Source organism: Limulus polyphemus, unplaced genomic scaffold (genome assembly GCF_000517525.1).
Source record: "Limulus polyphemus unplaced genomic scaffold, Limulus_polyphemus-2.1.2 Scaffold819, whole genome shotgun sequence".
Classification (NCBI taxonomy): Eukaryota; Metazoa; Arthropoda; class Merostomata; order Xiphosura; family Limulidae; genus Limulus; species Limulus polyphemus.
Window position 1 is genome coordinate 123,605 of NW_013666429.1, and position 5,888 is coordinate 129,492.

Genomic DNA, 5,888 nt, shown 5'->3' on the forward strand with positions numbered 1-5,888 from the left:
CTTACTAAATTTATTCAGGTTCTTTAAAATAAAATACACAAAGTCCAACAAATGATCTTGCTCAAAGATTTTCCTCATGTTCTCAAACCTTACGTACAATATCACAACTGCTTTCTAAATTTATTCAGGTTCTTTAAAATAAAATACACAAAGTCCAACAAATGATCTTTCTCAAAGTTCTCCTCATGTTCTCAAACCATAAGTACACCATCACAACTGCTTTCTAAACTTATTCAGGTTCTTTAGAATAAAATACACAAAGTCCAACAAATGATCTTTCTCAAAGTTTTCCCCATATTCTCAAACCATAGGTACAATATCACAACTACTTACTAAACTTATTCAGGTTCCTTAGAATAAAAACATATCTAAGAACTCCTCACATCATCTTTGCATGTTCACCAAATTTAGGCCAAATATGTCCTATGTTGTTAAACATACAAGTTCTATGATTAAGAAAGAATTTTTAATGACACTGAATACCTTGCATATGGTCCATGTAAAGTTGATACGTTTGCTTAATTTGCCTCCACACCAGGTTAATGATTGTTATGCAAAAGTGGGAATGAGATTGTCATTCTTATTGTTTGAGTGAATCGTAAAGAAATATTCAAACAAAATAATTTCTGGTGTTATGTCCCTGTGCCTAAAATACAATAGAATGTATTCCTTTCGGTTACAGAAAGGCGCATTATTCTTCAAAAATTTCTAAGCGCTGGAGGTAGGGTGGGATCATGTTTATTGATCCCCACAGCATACATCGGTACTTGACACCCAAGGACATGTAAGTTGAACTGTAGGTAGACAGCACTGCTGTGTATGGAAAATGTGTACGGAAGAAAAAAAGTAATAAGGAATATTATTAGCGTGATTAATGAAATAAACTAACTAGAACATCGGATTATACCCAATTTTAGGTTATTTCATACAATCGTGATGAAAAGTGTTATTCGTGTGGGTTTAATACTCCAAGCACATACTTTCACAACATAAATGTGTGTGTGTGTGTGTGTGTGTGGAATATAGGAGTAGCCTGTAAACGTGTTTATAAACCTCCTCTCATTCTGGGTACCACCCTTTTCTCTTCCCAAATCTCCGTCATATCTGGCAGGGGGACCAGTCCGCCTGTGCATAAACATTCTTTTCTTCATCGTGGCCACCCCACACCACACATGAGGGCACTTGAACTCAGTTTGGATGCCGGAACTTCACACACCCTAGCGGAGGCTTACGGTCCTGCTGTCGAACACCCGAAAATTTATCTAAATCTATCATCACATCTGATTTGTGATTTTAGGCGCTTCTATCTCGTAACAAACAACTGCTGAACACCACTAAATTATATTGTAATGATTTTTTTTTCTGCCGGTATACTTAGAATTCCATCGAAACCAATCTCCGTTCCACCTGCCAGATCAGTGGTAAAGATATCATTGATCGTAAAAAGAAAAATTGCCTCGCGTCCAGAAGTGAATGACTGAATGGGTTTCTTTCTATTTCTAATCTAAACTGGAATCGAAAGGAATAAGCCAAACATTTGGAATGTTTACTTTAACGTAAATATCATTAGTGCTATACATATAAATCCCATGTTAGAGCACTACCTAATTATACAATAAATATGATACATGAAACCTATAATTCTTTATATCTCAGTTTTCACAGTAATTTGTTCGTTGACTTTATTATAATAGTCGAGTATGATACTGATGTCGTGTTACATCTTTTGTATCCCAGCCATTGTACTAACAAACTGCTAGTGATTAAGTCAAATGTATATTTTCAAGTAAAATAAAATAAACACGTAAAGCAAGTACGTTTAAAATGAATAAAATTTTGTACGATAGTAGTAGTAAAAAATACATTTTATTAAATAATAATAATAACTCAGTGCCATTATTAGTCAAAATCCAATAACAAATGAACGCACAGTTAAAGATATTATAAATCATGCAGCTATAGTATAGCATAAAGTAATGAACCAATTACTGTATTGTGTAACATACTATAGCACAAAGCAGTTAATATTATTGTAAAATAAAAAGTGATGAATAAATAATATTATAATATAAAAAACAGACAGCTAAACAAGAAATTGTGAATCAGCCAGATTTAACATTCAAAATTTGTAACCAGTAATACTGTAACATTAAATCAATGAGTCAACCGCGAGTAATGTTATTGGTCTAGAAATACATCTATGTTAGAAACATAAACGTGTAGTGTATCTCGTTGTTTGTTATAGCAGGACATGGTCGGATTAAAAGGTTCTTGTCTTGTGCAAATGCATCTACTCAAAATTGAAAACACGTTTCATTTGACGTCACAGATGACGTAAGATATCGGTAAGAAGACTTATAAAGTTTTTAAATGAACTGAGGATGTGGTAGTAAAAGAAAAGAGTCGACGAACGTCCATTTATGGCTTATAGATGTTCAACATTTACACTGACTAAACTAAACACATACATATATATATACATATATATATATGGAGAGAGGGAGTGAATTAAAAAATATCGAATTAGTTCAAGTGTCTAGCACAAGTAAACAATGCAATGTAATACAATTGCAATAGGTTATATCAATTTTTATAATTTTATCTCAAAATGTTACAGTATGTTAAACATAACACTTTAATTTTTCATGCTCAAGCCTTTTGTTTGTTATCCAAAATTCTTAATGTATATAAGTCAACGACAGTAGGATTTCTCGAGTATACAAGCAACTTTCTTGGAAAAGGTTCAGATCTAACCAGCTTCCTATGCATATATTTATACATATACACATATGCATATATACAATGGGAGTCATTTACAAGTTTTAAATCAAATCTTTGAAGCTACCCATGTGAAACCGAAGCCCCACCTTTCCAGGGTGTTACCAGTTTAAACGCTTATATAATTTCCTTTACAGTTTACTTTGTGGGCAAACAAGCCCACAATGTATGAATAACGACAGGGAAGAAAGAGCTCGAGGGCAGCGTTGTTGCTTCAAGGCGGTTCGGACAAAACTCCCAAGTGAAGGTAACTGCTAATCACAAGATGGCTGTAAAAATTAAATAATGTACTTCACGTTAAAAGTGAATGCATTTTCAAGCTGATTTGGAGTTATTTTGAAACCTATTCTTAAGGATTGTCTTGCCCTTTTCTCAACACAAATTAGAAATACACTTACGTAGAAGATAGGCACTGGGTCTATTCTGTATAGAATTCATTTTAATTTTTTAATTCTTTCAATTTCTGATATCGACTTTTTGTATTGCTTTTTTTATTTTCTACGATATGTATATTTTTTTCTGGTGGGTATTTGATATTCCAATTATTATTTCTAACCAAAAAGACACCATAGACGATACATGTGTTAAAAGACTAGACCAGGCGTTAACCATCCCTCGTTAAGAACTGCTAGTCAGGGAGAGAACAGCCAGTCAACAAGCTTTTTTTTATAATATTAATGAACACGCAGTTTGATGTACGCTATATTCACTAACTCCCTATATGGTTGTCTTATGTTTATTTTAGCCTCAAACTTCGTGAAAGACCTAGGCTTGAAATGGTGTTAATAAATTCGCCTTGCAGTGAATTTCATCGTTTTGATGATTTTTTCACAAGCAGTATTTTTATACAACTTTTCTCGTTTATTCAAATAGCGTGAAAAATAATTTATTTTTATATGTTTAAAGACAGAAGATATACATGTGAACTGCATAAAATACAATGAAATCACGTGTACGTTATTATTGTTAGAAAAACACAAATATTTAATTTCTGTTGTGCATTATAGAGTACAAAAACGAACGACACAAGAGATAATTACTGTTTAAACGTAGAAAAAAGTTGAAGCCTTTGAAACCAATAGACCTAACATATATCTAATATAACGTTTGTTATGAAAATAACGTAAACTGTAGGTTTTTTAACCACCTCTTAATTTATCTATTAAACATAGAAATCAAAAACCTTTCACAGCTCTGCAGCTCCCGAGTGACTTGGTGGTAAGTCTGAAGTCTTAAACTAAAGTAACACTAAAGACCGAGCTTCAATACCTGTGGTGGGCGCAGCAGAAAAAATCTCATTGTGAAGCTTTGCGCCTACAAACAAACACACTCAGCCATGCAAATAGGTTCCGTGGTTCGCGTCCTGTTACCGCCAGCAATTTTAAAACATTGCACTACGCCCTTAGGGGGTGCATTGTAAGAGTATGCTAAAACCCCACTAATTTGACAAATGTTGTGGTTTATTATCTAACAAAGCTACTCAAGAGTTATCTGCTTAGATGCCCCTAATTTTAAAATAATATAGTAAAGCAAGGAAGCTATTAAAAACCACCGTCGTCAACTCATGGGCTTCTCTAATCGACTCACAATCTGAGGGTCGCGGGTTCGAATCCATGTCTCACCAAACATGCTCGCCCTTTCAGCCATGGGGCGTTATAATGTGCGGTTGGTAAAAGAGTAGCCCAAGAGTTGGCGATGGGTAGTGGTCTTACACTGCTAAATTAGGGACGGATAGAGCAGATAGCCCTCATGTAGCTTTGCACGAAAATAAAAAACAAACAAACAAACTTCACATTAATTTTATAAAAGAGCCTTCATAAAATCCAAAAATATAAATGAATTCTTGGATGCAAAATATAATGATTTTATAGATTATGTATTCGCAGGTAAAGGATTATTACAATTATGAGGAATTTATATCGTCATGTAAATGAAACATTCGTATGATTAGAAACCTTATATTTTTGTCAAAGTTCAATAACTATATTATTGAATTATCAAATCAATGGTGTTGGCTTCTTTGTTTGTTTTGTAATTAAGCACAAAGCTACACAATGGGCTATCTGTATTCTGCCCACCACGGGTATCGAAACCCGGTTTCTAGCGTTGTGAGTCCGCAGGCATAACGCTGTGCCACTGGGAGGGGGGGTTTTGGAATAGGACGTAAACCATTAAAATTTGATACTGTTTTAAATTATGTTGAATGAGAAAAGAAAACCCCTGGTATTACCTTTGTTAAATGGCTATATATAATGTAACAAGCCAAATATTATATTTCAATTAAAAATTGAAATAACTCAGTTGAAAAAAGGAAAACATTTTCGATTAGATGTTTACCTTTTTTTACTCTCATTTATCAATTCATAAACTAGAGTATTGATTAATATTTTTAAATATATGTCCTCTCTCTCTTTTGTAGTAGTTACCACGGAAGGTGTTGTTGCAGTTTCTTGTAGCAGGTTGGTTTTTACGGGGTGGAGTTGCTAGCCCCGCATTCAACCCTCCTCCTTTTTCATCCTGGACTTGTGACCAGGCAAAGGCGGAGGTTGGCATGTTTGGTGTGACGGCGATTCGAACCCGCGACCCTCAGATTACGAGTCGAGCGCCCTAACCAGCTGGCCATGCCGGGCCTTTTGTAGTAGTTATTCATTTTTTATTGTATCCCTGTCTTGATGTGTTAAATGTACTGTAACTTTGTAGTAAGATGACAATTATCATTATTATAAAGTCACCCGGTAAGTCAGCGGTAAGTTGACAGACTTGCAATGCTAAAATCGATTGCCTATGTAGGCCATTGTGTAGCTTTACGATTAAAATATAATGCAACTTTGCTATAGAATTAATAAACAAATACAAATGTATGTAATATATATATATTATCAACAAGACAAAAAGGTGAAATGTAGGAAGACAAAAAAAAATGTGTTAAATATGTGGGGAAGAGTTCCTTTGCAAATTATCATTTCCTTACTTCCTGCTAACCACCCATTTTTCTAAAGGACAAAGATTCTTCAAACTTAACTCTTTTAGAACAAATTCGAGTTAAAAAAATAAACTAATCGTGTAAGTTTGGTATCGCGACTAGGGCTTGGACTAGCTATACCACATTC